Below are 16,597 nucleotides of genomic sequence, written 5' to 3'. Positions count from 1 at the left end.
AATAAGAAACCTGTTGTGACCATTTCACACATCGCCCCATTTGAAATGGGGACCCCCTCTTTTTTGCTCGTTTTTCGCTCGCTTTTCGCTTCGCTTTTAGGGTTTTGTTAGTCAGTCAATTATCTGGATTTAGGGTCAAGCCTTAGGGTTTTAATTGCCGTCTTTTCAGGCCAGAATCCAATCAATTTTGAGAGCTTTTGAGCTTCCTTTTGTAGGATGCAATTTTGAATGCAATGATTTCGCCAAAATAGTCTATTTTCAATTGGAATTTTTTTTGAGTGCAGAGCTTAAATTTGTCTAAGTGTTGAAGGTGAAATGTGAATTTTGTCCAATTGACTAATTTTGACCAAATTTTGACCTTTTTTATTTTTGATCCTAGGCATTTGAAATGATTTGTTTTTGCCTCGTGAATTGATTAAACTTGTGAAATCATGTTATTTTGGCCTGTAGGAGCAAAATCGCTCCTGTCCCTCAGTGAAGGACCGGAGCTTCAAATCAAATTTTGCCTTGTACTTGCAGGATTTTAATGATTTGACGATTTGGAAAGGTCCAAGGAGATATGTTTTACCAAATGAATATAACTTGAGGTGCCGACGTGAAGAAGAATGACCCAGAATGCCAAAATCGCTCCTGTCCCTCAGTCAGGGACCAGGGCGAAGTTCTTTGTAGCTCCCGTCCCTCTCCCAGGGACCAGAGCGAAATCCTTCATAGGGCATGTCCTGGACGAAGATCAAGCAAGTTTTTGGTTTGAAGGCAAGAAATGATGTGACTTTAACTCGTTGAAGACAAATTGAAGATTATGAAACGTCAACAAGGGACCTAAATACCTAAGTTCGCTCCTGTCCCTCAGGGAGGGACCAGAGCGATTTTTACTTTAGATGATTTTCTTGCTCAATTTGAATGGACCCCAAGGCATGGGTGAATGGAATGGAACATTACGAATCCGTTGAAGATAGTTTTCGAAGATGATAAAGTGAAATGAAGCCCACAAGGCCAGGATCGCTCCTATCCCTCTCCAAGGGACCAGGGCGATATAATGATTATATTGCTATTCCTCCAAGTTCAAACCACTTCAAGACGGAGAACAAGGTGGCAGGGACGTCTTAAGGCATCTCCATCAAGCACAAAGCATCAAGGGTCGTCAACATTGAACGAATTACATTAAGACCCCCAATTCGCTCCTGTCCCTCAGGAAGGGACCAGAGCGATATTGAATATATTGGCCAATTCATGCAAAAATCACGTTAAGTTAAGACTTTACAAGGTCGTAAAAGGTTCAAGGCGTCCTTTGAAGGTCATATACCAAGGTGTTGAACGTTAAAATGCTACCAATTTGTGCAAAAGGCCTATATCGCTCCTGTCCTTTGGACAAGGACCAAAGCGATTTTTATTAAAATACCCATGTTCCCTCAAAACCAAGACAAGGCAAGGATAGGCAACGTCAAGGATGCTATTTGGAACGTGATGAACAAAGAACCAAGATCAAAAGTTCGCAAATTTGACCAAGGACACAAGGATCGCTCCTATCCCTCTCCAAGGGACCAGAGCGATATTATTCATATTGGCTAAATCTCTCAAAAATCACGTGAGGTCAAGGTTTTTGCGGATCACACAAGGTCTAAGGCATCATAACAAGGTGATATGCAAAAGGGTTAAACGTTAAATGATCATCAAATTGAACAAAGAGACTATATCGCTCCTGTCCCTCAGGAAGGGACCAGAGCGATTTGCATAGGATCCTTCATTTTCCTTCAAATGCATGTCAAGGCGAGTTCACGCAAGATCAAGGACGTCCTTTAAAAGGCAATAAACAAGGAACCAAGGTTGAAGGATGATGCGTTTTAGCTAGAGCTTCAAGATCGCTCCTGTCCCTCTCCAAGGGACAAGGGCGATGATCCTTCCAAACGTCTAAATGCCTTATGTAATTCAAGCGAAATGAAAGTGGAATGAAAGAATAGCATTGTTTGTCCTTCACAAAGATGATTGAGGCTCGAATTTACAAAGGTCAAGGAGAAGTTATGAGGATCGCTCCTGTCCCTCTCCAAGGGACCAGGGCGATATTTGCCAAAACACCTATTATCCTTCGAAGATCATAACAAAACAAGTTGCAAAGGGTCTAAAACGCCATTTGGAAGGCAATGAACGAAGAGTTAGGATCAAAAACGATGAATTTCAAGCTAGAAGATGAGGATCGCTCCTGTCCCTCTCCAAGGAACCAGGGCGATATCACATTTAAAGACATTCCTTCGCACAAACAAGTCAATCAAACTCGAAGGACCCAGCTAAAATTTCGATTTGAACGTGGAGATGAAGACTTTGGACGTCAAAAATGCAAAGATCAAGACCAAATTGATGGATCACTCCTGTCCCTCAGTCAGGGACCAGGGCGATGAGGTATGTATATTTCATTTTCAAATTTTAGCGCTCAAACACATTTCTTTGAATTTATTTTAAATGCTAGGAAAATCAATAAATTAAAAAATTCAATTAAAAGCATTTAAAATGGCGCATGGTATTAATTAATTGTTTTTTTTGCCTTGTAAGAAAATCGAATTTATTAAATAATAATGAAGGCATTTAATAATTAATTATTAAATTAATAAAAAATCAAAAGGAGCGCTTGGTATTTTAGAGGTCGGCCTTTATTATTTATTTAAAAATCATTTTAAATTGCCTTATTTTTTTACACAAGTCGGCCTAAGGTAATTATGGTGAGAAGCGCCTATAAAGGGGAGATGAAGATCGTCATTTTCACATCATCATTTATCATCTCTTACATGCGATCTTGAAGGAGAAAGTGCGAATTGTGTTTGAGGAGTGCGAACCTAGTTTTCACTTGGGCGAATTGACAAAGGATCGATCATTTAGAGGAGATCACGTCAAGGACATACCAAAGGTGGCGAATTTGTCAAATGCATTAGAGATCACGTCAAATACTTGAAGGGTGGCGAAGTTGATAAGAGGAACGTTGATTTGAAGATCACATCGAAGCTATCTAACGTCAATTTTGCCTAGGCGAATTTTTATTCATTTTGCATTCTAGAGTTAGCTCTCTATTGAGGTATGGCGATTTTTGCTTTATTGCTTTAATTTTGAACGTTAATCGTCATAGTCTAAATTTTGAATTTTGAATTTTGAATTTTGAATTCCTAGCTCAATCGTTTTGTTTTAGGAAATGATAACTCAAAGACTTATCATGAAGTTTCCTAAAATTTATTCTCTAATCTATGTTATTTATTGCAAAATCTAGCTTCTCATTATGAAATGTTGTGTAGGTATGGCAACCCCGAAGGCGGGAGCATCCACCAGTCGTTCAGCTCTCATGAAAGAAGATCAAAAGACCGAAGAAGTGGAGACTAAGATCGTGTCCAAGTGGAGCAACATTGGAGATACAAACTTAGGCAACTTCAGCACGAAGAAGTTTCGAGAGGTCCCTTACATTGGCAAGCCATCACCTGTCGCCCGGAGAATAATCGAGAGTGGCATCATTAAGGCGGCCGGCTTTCCTCCAGCTGTTCAGTGCCATGAGTTGATGATCGAGTGTGCTCGTCACTATGATCCACAGTCCAGAACGATCGTGTCCAAAGAGGGAAACACTTTGGCGTACCTTTCAGAGGAAGCTATAAGTGAAGCTTTCCATCTTCCAGAGCACAGGGACATGATATACAAGAGCATAGAAGGAGCCAGATCAATGTACGAAGATGATCCAGATGCTTGTCTAAGCATAATCAATAAGAACTGGTTACTCAAGAGCCGTCCCCGTCTGAGCAAGGTCCCGAACACACCACACAGGATTGATTTCCAGGAAGAGTACAGAGATTTGATTACCATGCTCAACCGAGTTACAGGAGCCCCTCACGCCTTCTATTTTGAGAAGTGGATGTTCTACTTCATCCAGGTGATTGTTCAAGGAAAGGGTACGATACATTGGGCTAGGATGATTAGCCATTGCTTGGACGTACAGTTGAGGAGACTCAAGGCTACTAAGTCCTTCCACATGAGTTCATACGTCATCTATGCCTTGATCAGGAGTGTTGAGTACGCAGGACTACCTCACAGAGGAGTGATTGGAAGAGGACCCGGCGAGGTCAGAGCTTGTGATTCCTATGCCTACTTGCATCATCCGCCAGGGAGCAACTACAAGCTAGTTAATGATACCTTCACGATGAACATCACAAGGACGTTGCAAGGTGGAATTCACAACAGATTATCTCAGGATGCACAGGAATTCATAAAGAGGTACGGTGCTTGGTTCATTCAGTTTCCCAAGTTCACTTATATTAGGGTGCATGGATGTCCTTTACCTCCATACATGTTGCCGAGATATCCGACAGACAGAATTGTGTTACTTGAAGTAACGAGACAGTTGGCAGCATATGTGAAGGCATTCAGACACAGACATCAGAATGGAGTTCCAGTACCTATCATTTTGGGCAATTCAGTTGAGGTATGTCCTAATGCTTTAGCCATGGATGACGCAGAGAAGGAGTTAGCCTTGTATTCTTTTTCATCTTTTGCTTTGAGAGAAAGCTTTGATCCACATGGACATTTAGAGGAGACAGTTGGTAGGAAGTTTAGGCATGAGTACCAAATAGAAGATTTTATGATGAATCTCTTAGATGATCTTGAAGTGAAACGGAAAATGCATTCTAGATTGCCTTTGGATTTCATCAGGAAATGCAGGATTTATAGAGTGGCCGACCAAGCTCAGGACAGTGGCAGACATATCCAGTCTTCCTATGATCGAGAAAGCAAAACAATAAGGTTAGATTGGAATGAGCCCGAGGTCGTGGATTTAGATACTTTGATGGCACCAGTCTTGTCTTGTACTCGCAGATGGGTTGACATACAACATCAGAAGTTGAGAGAACAAGGCATAGCTATGACTTTCACTTTGGAAGAGAAACCAGCCGAAGGTGGAGCTAGTGTGAGTGAAGGCAATCCTAATCCTAGAAATTCAGATGAAGGAAACCTTCGATGTGCCAGTGAGGGCAATCTCCATCCAAGAGGTTCGAAGAGGAAAGAGAGACCTAGAAAGAGAGAATCTTCCAAGAAGAAACAAGAGGCTAACAAAGATAGATCATCCGGTACATCTTCTAGACCAGAGAAAAGAACAATTCAAGTGGAAGATTCCATGGAGTCTATGGTGCAGAACGATAGGCAGGAAGAAGGACAGGCACAGCAAGGGTCACCAGATGGATCTCTCCAAGATTATGATTTAGATGAAGATAAAGAAGACAATGAAATGACATCTCCTCCCAGACAAGAAGAAATAGTGCATAAAGAGATTCAAGTTCAAGAAACAAGATCGATTATCCCAGATTGGTTGAAGGAAAGATTAACCAAGGTGATCGTAGTAGAGGACGAGGACAACGCAATTGATTTAGAGAGCCTTGTTGGACGTTCACACGAAGTAACAGAAAAGAGGAAGGCTACCAAGATGTCCAAGATGATTCGAGATGAGACTGGATCCAGGAAATTGCAGATAGCTACACCGGCAGTAGACAAATATGAAGGTGAGATCTTAGCAGAGGAATATGATATACAGACATTTGAGCTAGGACCATCTACAGCAGAGCAGACTTTAGATGATGCCACCGATTCATTTGAGGCATTGAAAGACAAGCTTAGAGAAGAAATGGAGAAGAACAGAAAGCTTGAGAGAGAGAGAGGTGCATGGAGGACTTATTTCAGTCACATCAATGAACCTTTGGGACGTCAGGATCCAGCTAGATCACCAGTGCAAGCACTTCCACTTCAATCAATCAATGAGGCAGAAAGATTTAGGAACATGGTCCAACGTACAAGTAATTGGATGGATAGATCTAATACAGTGGCCATAGAATTTGTAACAAGGATGATGAAGATTATTCATCAAGCTATCCAAGTTCTTGAGATAATCCACAATTTGATGATAATAGTAGCTGCATTTGCCCATACCAAAGATGTCATCATTCCTGTCTTGAAGGTAATTAGACACACATCAAGGAAAGTTTTAGCGCAAGAGAAGATCTTGGATGGAGAATCTCACAGTTTGTTTCAGTGGTCAACCTTGCTCCATATGAAGAGTGTTTTCTTCGAGGACATCAGTGTTAGATGTGGCCAAGTTGAGGAGGTGATCAATCCGATCCAGGACAGAGTATTTGAGGTACTTCGTACCATTCTTGGCAGAAGGATCGAGGTCGAGACAAATGTGGATATGCAGGAATTAGAGGATAGAATCAAGGTCATCTTTTGCAAGGACGCAAATGTTACAGATGAGCAATATGATCAAATGTTTGCCACCATGCTCCTGATTGAAAGAACAAAGGAACTTGAATCTACTTGGGACGCAGCTCTTCTAGCTGCATTCGATCAGGTCATTCACTTAGAAGAGAGTATGAAGAATCTTCCCGAGATTCCAATTGCAGAAATCGAAGGAATCGTGTCAAGATTCATTGCATATGCCAAAAAAGAACATTGGAAAGGGAATAAGGTTCTAGATGAAAGGTTGTTATAGATGACATGGCATCTTATTTGTCATTGGTTTATGTCTCCTAGATTTTTGTGCCAAATTTAATATTTGGCTATGTATTTAATATTGTTCAGTAAAAGGAGGCCATTTTGTAACAAACCCTAATTAGGGTTTAGGTGTCATGATCTTGACCGTTGATCTACTTTCGATCTGGACCTTTCATTGTAATTGGGGATGCTATTTATACCCCCATTTTTCATTTCATTTGGTAATAGTCAATAGTTAGATATCAGAGAGTTTGTTGTATTAGAGAGATTAGAGCTAGAAGCAATTTTATTTTGTAGCAAGATTGAGTTTTGAAGAGAGGAATTCAAGCAATTGTTGTACATGATGACTTGGAAATCAATAAAATATTGAAGTTATGGTGTTTTGTTGCAACTTTCTTGATTATCTTCATGGTTGTTTAATCTACTTGAATCATGCTCAATCAAAGTAATGTGTTAATTTGAAGGACATAGTGTGAGACTTGATCTTTGGTAGGATTCGTAATCCAAACCACTAGCTTCTTGCTGATTGTAGGAACGCCTTGCGTGGTCGACTGGAGAATACTTTGAGTCCCTTAATCTTCAATCATTATTGTATCTTAGATATGTACCTTCGTGGTAGTGTCTTTGATCTTTGATGCATTGAATATCATTTTGTTACCTTAGAAGATCGCATCAATTTCAATAGAGTTGTTATCTTATGGCGAAATTGAAGTTGGTTGAATCTTGCCAAGTCTTGTCCATACGAAGTCATTCTTAGGGTTAGGCTAGATTAGACCTCTTTCAAACCCTACTCTTTTGTTATTTTTGAAAAGTTTCTTTAGTTTAGTAAAATCTTTAGCTTTCGGAATACGTAAGACCCCTTGAAGGAAACAGCAAATCACATCATACCGCTGGAAGCTTGTCCACACGTAGAGACCCTACTAACAGAACCTTGGAGTCTTCCTAACTGATCCTTTACGCGAATCTTCAGCAGTTAGAGACTATTTTCTCAAGAGAGGATAAGATGCCTATTGGTATTTTATTCTGTGTATGATGGTGTATAAAATACATGTCAACAAAACCCTTTGAATTTTCACTTGATTCTCTATGAGGAGAAGAATTTTCAACATTTGTAGTAGCAACTTGATGCTTGGGTCTTGTTGAACAGTCTCTAGCAAAGTGACCAAACTTGTCACATCTGAAACACTGAATCCTTGAGAGATCCTTTTTTTTCTTAGGTTCAGGGGCTAAATCATCTGTACCTCTTGAAATTTCCTTTCCTTTTAGAAGTATGGGAAGCAACGACATGATCTTCTTCATGGTGAAATTTTCGTCCATTTCCTCTTGCCTCCAATATGCATTCCTCCTTAATATAATCAGCTTTCAACCGATCAAACTTGGGTAGTTCATCTCTTCCACTAATTCCTTGAATGAAGGATTCCCAAGAGTGAGCAAGGTCATTTGTCATGTCCCCTCTTTAGCTCTATCTAGCAGAGACATGTGAGTCAGCTTATTTTGGGGTCTTGTAGGCTGACAGTGGTGGATAGAGACTCAGTGAGGATATTCAGTGTTTGGGATTTGGTATTCTGGCAGTAGTGGACCAGTTTGGAGCAGTTCCTTAATTTTAGGAGGCATTTCCTTCTTTTGTGGAGGCTATTTCTACTATTTAGGAGGATTTGACGGTACCCAGGGTTGGGTTACCATGAGACTATTCCTTGGGTTCCGTTTCAGGAGATTTGGGTATGTTTCCTAGCTTCTAGGAGCATCCCTAGATTTTAGGGACAAGATTGCTCGAGGATCCATGATTTCTGACAACAGTCACAGACAGGTGGCAGGTTCCGTTTCAGACTTGTGGAGTCAGATGAGCATTATACGGCTATTTGGGATATATTTTTAATACTTCCTAACTTAGCATCTTATTAATTAAATAAAGCTATTTATATAGCTAATTGGAGTAATAAGGGGATTTTGGCTTCTTCTGGTCAGGCAGGCATATGTGTTATAGCTCGTTGGAAAGGTCTTGAATTATTATAACTAATTTTCATCATCCGGAGACCTTCTGGCACCTTGAGTTTTGTTATTTGACGAAAGGGGTGTTTTTCCTATACATAAAGGCCTTTTTAATTAAGAATTTGCCATTATTTAATAAAGGTAAAAGCATATTCTCCCTTTAGGGTTCGAGTAGCTTTGAGAGGGAGACAAAAGGAGATGTTGGCTCATTATTTTATTATCTTTTTACATCTTCAAACTAGGAATTTGTGAATTTGCTCTGAGGAGCGATTTCTGGAGAACTGGGACGCAAACCCCAGGGCTTGGATATTTCAGCAGCTTCATTTGGTTTCAGACTTTGATTGGAGTGCAAGTTCAGCATTGGAAGAGCTTTGGCTTTGGACGTTGGGTATATTGCTTGGCACATGGGAGTTCCTTGGCTGCCTGGATGTGACTACAGCAGCCGTACAGCCTCCTTCCAGCTGGCACGTGGGTTGCTGATTGGTATTCATCAGCCATCTCTTTTCATTGTGCGTGGATGGTCTTTCTTGCAGCCGGCAACATTATTTTGGTTGGTAGATACTTTGCTGGCATATCATTTATGTATTTTGCCTGGTACGATTTGTAGCTATTCTGGATTGGCTGAATATTATATTATTGCACATTATTTTCCAGCCTATTTCATATTTGCTGCTGTTGTTATTCATTGTTTACCTATATCTGGAAAAATACAAACAAAAACAAAAGACACAACCTTTCTACAACTTTTGTCTCTCTCTGAAAGATCATTTAATAAACAGGAAGAACTTATTTTAAAACAAATAATTAAAAATTACAGACTGTCAGCTTAAAAGATCCATCAGGGATCTTTCATCATTCATGGCCAACATAACTAGGTCTTTGTCCTCAATAGAATCTCCAATAGCATCGAGTTGATCCTTCAATTCTATAATCTTCATAAAGAAAGAAACAACAGATTCACCTCTAGCCATTTTAATATGAAGGAGTTGACGTCTAAAGGCTAGAGCTCTACTAGTGTTGTTGAATTCATACAATCTTTGAAGACACTCAAACATCTCTTTGGCTAAATTCAACTTGGATATAACAGGTACCAGATGATCCTTAACAGAATCAATCAGAATCTTTCTCACCATGATAATGTTCTTTCTCCATTGGGCTTTCTCAGTGTCATCAGAAGGTTCAGCTATATCAAACTTTATGTAGTTGAAAAGATCATTCTCTTCAAGCGCAATTAGGACTCTAAATTTCTATGAGGTAAAATTGGATGCACCATCCGACCTGTCTTCAACTATGAGTCCAATCACCATTGTTGAAAGCTGAAATAAACAAGCTAGGAGACAAGCAAAGAATATTTCAAAGCTAAGCAATCTGGTTCTGGATTTGTTTCTTTAAACCCGCTCTGATACCATGTTAAAATCTAGAACCAAAATTCTGAAACTCAAAATCACACAAGAACAAATTGCACAGTTATTTATCTTGGGAAAACCCTCCACTTGAGGGTGAAAAACCCAGCCACACCAAAAACGATCCTTTATTGAATGCACAAATCTGAATACAATGTTCTCAAGCTTAATCAGGAGATAATCTAATCAGGATTGTTAACACTTAACAATCAACAGTAGAAGTCTTTTAACTGTTCAAGCAAAGCCTGCTAACTTCTACAATACATGCAACACATTATATATCTCACAGATACTAGAAATAATGATTAACAAATCAAGAAATGATCATACACCAATCATATACAAAGTGACAGAAGCAGATACAGAGATTGCTGAAGCAGATACTATAAAAACTCACAGACCCGATGATCACAGTTACAGATGCAATATTGTCTCATCCAAACTTCTCTTGAATAATCACCACACGCTAACTCTCTTGTGCAAAGACTAGACATTGCCCATAATGTCTATATCGAAGGTAACTAAAAAGCCAATGCTTGATGCATGCTAAATGCTTAACGGTAGTTACAACCCACGCCGTTCCATGTTCCATTAGCATAAAGATCCACATGTTCATTGTCTTAATCGAACCTCTTGCCGGATAAAATGAATTCCGATAATGAAAGAAGACACTCCCGACTAGATCGTTGCCAGCAAGCCAAAACTCTCATATGAGCTTGAAACATGACAACGCTAGCAATTCAATATGGACGGTGATGGTTATCATAGAGAATCATTTCACCTTCAATCATCTTTGAAGCATCAAAGACAATAAAATGTGAGAAACCATAGAAAAATAGAACAAGGCTCATGAAAGAAGCAAGAGAATGAAGGAATGACTCAACATAGCCGAACTGAGAAAGCTTGAGAACAAGGTAATCATCAACAAGGAGTTTGCACAACCATGGCAGGTATAATGATGTCTCCTGCTGCTAAAAAACATTAACAAGTGGCAGATTTCTGAAGCTCAAAAGAGTCAAGGAAAGGTGAAATCTAAAATGAGCTCCATGTTAACTATGTTTCAAAGAAAATAAACAGTTTTAGAAACCTACTTGCTTGCCATTTTTCGTTGGTTGTGATAAAATATTGAGTCCAATAAACTTAAGAGTGGTCTAGTAGGTCGAATAACAGAAAGGTAGGAGGTATAAAATATATTAAAAAATCCACTTGCCATTGTGATCCCAGAAAACCCCTTTGCACTTGCAGCTCAAAGACATCTTGAAAGGAGGCACCATGAGTTAATCTTCAGAAGCTCAGCCTAATCTGTATGAGGGAGGTCTCCAAGAATGGTGAAATATGTCATAAAATCTGGATATAGGGATCAAGAGCAGGTTCTAGAAGGCGGTCTACAGTACCAAAGCATAAAATGGCTAAATCTCATTAGGAAATGACCCTGGCCTAACCATGGTGTTGAGTACCAATCTAAGAAAACTTCCAGTTTGGTTAGTGATGGTTTGTTATTAAGTATTTTACTCTAGGCCTGTAATTCTATTTTTGCCATGATTTCCTCTTCATTCTTGTGGTCTTTGTGTCGGCATTTATGTCCATGGTGGTCCTTCAATATATAGTTCTGAAAGGTTGTGATCAATATTACCGCATGTTAAGTCCTTTTGTTCATGTAGAATAGTTTACTGGTCAAAGAGGTCCTTGGTATTTAAATGTTATGTACTCTTCAGCTTTTGTTAACCATTAACCGGCTTCTATACTTCAATGGACTGCCTTGAGCAGTCAACTCCCATCTTCTGATCTTCCAAAGTTGTCCATGTCATCCATGCAAGTCTGTACAGCATGGTATATTCTAACACTTGCTACAAAGTCGTGTTTTGTTCTGATTGGATCATAATGAAATCAGTACCACCTGAAGTAACATTGATAATATGTGGCAGGCCCTTGTTGGTCAAAGAATTAAAGGCAACTTGACAGATTGGTTGGTGGGAAGCCCTTGTGCTGATCTTCCAATATGCTGAAGTCATTGATTTTTTGGTGGAATGCAATAGATTGCACCATGCGGCACTCATCAGTGAGCTTTCATGATTCTATTGATCTTACTAGCTACCGCTTTATGGTCTATAGATACCCCAAAGTCATCATTCTTTTCAGATAAGAGATCTCAACCATTAATTATGAACCATTTTCAAATGTGTTAAGTGATATGACTAATATTTGGATTTTCAAAGGAAAGAACAAGCAACTGGACATTAATAAGGGAATGCCGTATGCAAAGGTTTTTATGAAAACCTAGCACAGTTTGTTAAAAGCAAAATCTAAGTTTATTCTTTCCCCATGTGAATTATTAGAGGTGAACACAATTACACAGATTAAGAAACTTTTATGGCCAAAGTCACTTTACTACTTACTGGTGTGCATATATTTTCCCTTTCATTCTGTAATATCCCGTTGCTAAATTGTAATTGCCCTCAAAAACAAAATCGTATCCAAGAGAAAAAAGGGTGGGGTGTATTGCACCTGTGCCCAGAAATTTTGCATTCAGCCTTGTTTTGTCTATGCAATTGCTGAATCAGTCAAGTGTTGTTCAAGTCATTTTTTGTAGACCCTAGAAGAACTTTATTCCATCACAAAATACCAATAGCTCCACCAAGAAAAGCCTCAAATTAGGACATAGCTTCTTTCATCCCTTGGGCATCCAAAAAGTATAAGAAAGTCATGGCAAGGTAGAGACGTCTGCAAAGTTTTTTGAGAATATTCAGGGGAATATCAAAGATGCTATGGTTATAACCTAAGTCACAAGGTTCGAATTCGAATTCGAATTCAACAGCCATGAAATTTGGATGAAATTCGACAAGGGAAAAATTCGAAAAAAAATTCGGATAAAATTCGCCTTCTATAATTTTGTTTATTTTTAAATATATATATACTTCTAATAAATTATCAGAATAGTGACCCTTGTTGGAGAAAATCTGAGGGCGACCCAGCATTTGCAGACACCCATGACCCAAAAGATACAAAGCATATACAAAGAATACCCACGACCAGCTGAGTTGTGTTTAGAGGCGGATAGCAGTGCTTTATAGAGGAAATTCGATTAAATTCGATTTTTTTTATAGAAGTTTGAAATTCGACTAAATTCAAACCTCATCCATGAAAATCGCCGTATCCTGTGACTTAGGTTATAACCTCTGGGAAAGGTCTCTTCCTTATATCATGACATAAGAGGGGCATGTATCCAGATATGCAAATCATGGACCCTGGAACAAGGAAAAGTGGTTGGGCCCTAACTATTTCTCTGCACCTGAAATTGTAGATGAAGGGAGGAAATTGGCATGCAATTTTCAACTGGACAGGAGTACCATCAAGAAATTATATGGATTAAGGCCAGAAGTTGATGTAGTGTTACATTTGAAAAAATTGGCCTCAAGAGTATAAAGGCATCAAGAATGTCTTCAAGGGACTCAAATTATTATTTCATAGGATTCCCCTTTGAAATGAAAGACTTCATGACCAAGTTATTCCTGCTACCAAGGTTGGCCCACCAGATGCTGATAAATTCTGTGCATACTTCCAGGATGCTCACCAATCCTTTTGTTGGTTGACAAGAAAAAGATGTTGAGAAGGAAATATTTGAGTCATTGTTGGCCTATCTATGTGGTAACCAAAATCCTGAGAGGAACAATTTACATGATTTTGGAGATACATCTCCAAAGAGATTCATAATGAGTATTTTGAGTTCAAGAAAATGAGTCCTCCCAAAAAGTTCAGGAGGTACTCCTTTGCTAAATCTTTCTACATTGTTTAGTGGATGAGTGGTCTGAGTTATTGGGAGTCAAGCTAATATTTCCTGGGAATCCCAATGAAGAGTTCAAGTCGGTGCAGTTATGAACAGTACTTATGGACAGGCACCATGTCATTTTCTTCATAAAGGATATTTGAGAACTATTTTGTAACACCTCTGTTGGAGAAGTTGGTGGGTTTGGAAATGCCCATGATGACCACTAAGGTAATAAATACATTAGACCACTGCAGATGAAAGCTCTGAGTTCATGGAATCACAATTGGGGAGACTAGTTCCATGAAGGATAAAGACAGATATTTCTCCCTCTGCAATTGAGATTGAGGATTTCAAATTCCACGGCAAAGGCACATTCAGTGGGGCCTTCAAGTTCATTGATGATCTATCTACGAAGCCTGGTGCTTGGAGAGCTTATGACCCTGAGGGGTTCATTGATCTTAAAAGAAGATCTCAATGTAGATCAAGGATGCAGAATCGATATGATGAATCGAAGAACCTTATCAGGAGTTGTAAAGATGAAAAAGAAAAGGCCTTATGGATTTAAGTACCGTTATAGCTAAGAAGGGAAAACCTATGCTTGCATTTAAGTCCCACTATAGATTACTTGCCCCTACTCTAATAAGCCACTCCTACTTGCTCAAGAAGGGAGTGAAATCAGGTCCAACGATCAGCCCAATTTGGCAGGTCATTAAACTCTCCATTAACTGCCTATATATTACCGTGTGTTACTACCAAAATAGCATTCCTACCAACCACTTCATTAGCAGTCTCACGCATACAATGATAAGAGATTTTATAGAACAATATGTCAAGGATAGGGACTCTTTCAGAACTTGATCAAACCTCCAGGTAACAAAATCATCTACAGTTCTTTTTCGAAAACTAAACAACAATCACAACCTTTGAGTCAACTTCAAGAAACCACCCTGCTGTTGTAAAAGGAATGCCCGTATATCTAAAATTGACGTAATGATAGCCTTTAGCACCCTGAATAGCCCTCCTAGAGTAGTCAATCCTAGATTCCATTTTGTGGCACCATTTGAATTAAGTATGCTATGATCCAACGTAGACCGCCTTTTAGCATCGTTATTGCCTTCTTCGTCGCGGCTAACCATATCATCTTGGGATCCATGTTTGAAAAAAGTTATGATGATAAGAGGAGGCTACCTAGATCTATGAGTTTAGTTAGCCTAAGAAAATTCCACAGCTAACTTTAAAAACTATCAATCTCAAAAAACTAGATGAAACAGGTTGAAAGTCGAAACGAATTAAGCAGCAGAATAACTACGGAAACAATTGCATGGTGTGCAATGGGAAGTGTTACGGGAGCCGGATATAAACAGCACTAACATGCTCACAGACCCTTAGAAATAACAATTCGTGATCACAGGATATGGGACTGGCGGAATATAAAGTGTCACTGAAGAAGTGAGAAACAGCTGAAAGAAGAAAAGGTTGCTCGAGTTTGAGTTTCCATTGTTGCTGGAAAACTTATTAGTCGTAGTAAATATATCTTATGGCTCGGCAATGCGTATTGAGAATGATCCAATTGGGGGCATAAATCCTAAATACATGACGAACTTAGCATCATGTTGTCAAACAGATTCAAAAAGAGGCCTTCCAAACTAGCTTTCAAATTCTGTTATATCTATTAGCAAAAAAATGCATTGATCCTGCATATTTCATGTTTTCATCTATTAAAAATAATGGGTGGGCTTGGGTTTGATAGTGTTACAAAATGCCAAGTAAAATGAATAGAGAAAGGATGAAAGAGAGAAGTAAAAAGAAAGAATTTGAGCAAAGAGAATTCTATCCTCCAATTTCACAATATTTACAATAATATTAGCTCCAATTGCATTCCATCATATGACGGTTTTTTGAGCTCGGTGGATTTAAAATGCCTATGTTGCCCAAAATCATAATGAATTTGAGAAATTAAACATCTGTATATTACGACAGTAAATGTTATTAATAAATGAGTGCGTTGAGGAGAGACGGGGAGAAGTACTTACAAAGGCAGATACAGGATTCTGAAGCAAACTTCTGCGAGCTGTGTTTCCCCGTCTACAGCTCCCTGTGGCGGGAAAATGGTCAAATAATCGTATATGTCGCTTGTCCTTCCCAATTCATGGCACTTGTGAAAAATACAAGCGTCTTTTATGAGGTTTAAGGAGGTCTTCCAAAAACTACTATGAGAGATTCTATATCAATTTTCGATGCTTAAATTTTTAGCGCCTATTCGCGGTGAGGTTTATGGCGTTTGGAAACATTCCGTGATAATTTTATATATATATATATGGGTATGAAGATAATTAATTAATTAAGCAATTATTTAATTAATCTTCCTCTTTAATTTAATTGAATTCATTAGCAATTTGATTAAATTTTCTTATTCATCTACTTATTAATAAATCTAAAGATTTATTTAATAAGCTCATTTTCAAATAATCTCTTTCAATTAATTAATTCCCCCCATCAAATTCATTTCTTCTAAATCTCCTAATTAATTAAAACAAATCAATAATGAGTTGTTGAGATTAATTAGCCTTTTTCTATTATTTGAATTTTAAAATTCAAATTCTCCTAACTTCTAACCACCTAACCTAACCCCTTCTAAACCTAACTCCTTCCATCTAACCTCGGGTTTAGTTAACCATCCTAGCTGGCACATCCTAACCACCATGTCCCCTTTCCTTGAACACTTTGCCCTCTCATGAGCAAAGTTTTTTGACACTTGTCACTAAGTGTTACCTTTCATCCAACCTCTTCTAGAAGCTTCTTGACACTTGTCACCATGGAGATGACATTGTCCCCTTTAATCCAACTTCTTCTTCAACCACCTCCAATTTAACCATTGATATCTTCAGACTTAATCTTGATCATTGATTCCTGCCACCTCACCCCTAGCCTTGGAAAT

General features: G+C 38.7%; 1 protein-coding gene across 4 annotated transcripts in view; it reads right to left on the bottom strand.

Annotated features, from left to right (window-relative positions):
• LOC131075078 (uncharacterized) overlaps positions 1–15,922 on the bottom strand; it is a 257,750-nt gene extending 241,828 nt beyond the window's left edge. For 2 of the 4 annotated variants that reach the window (XM_058011888.2, XM_058011887.2), the window contains exon 1: positions 15,693–15,920. The gene's annotated coding sequence lies outside the window, so the exon portion shown is untranslated. Of the gene's footprint in view, positions 1–15,692 lie in introns of all 4 variants that reach the window. The other 2 variants (XR_009113168.2, XM_058011889.2) reach the window with 2 other exon arrangements.
• Positions 15,923–16,597: the final 675 nt, after the last annotated feature.

This window comes from Cryptomeria japonica, chromosome 3, assembly GCF_030272615.1.
Source record: "Cryptomeria japonica chromosome 3, Sugi_1.0, whole genome shotgun sequence".
Taxonomy (NCBI): domain Eukaryota; kingdom Viridiplantae; phylum Streptophyta; class Pinopsida; order Cupressales; family Cupressaceae; genus Cryptomeria; species Cryptomeria japonica.
This window is presented reverse-complemented; position numbering and strand designations above follow the sequence as displayed.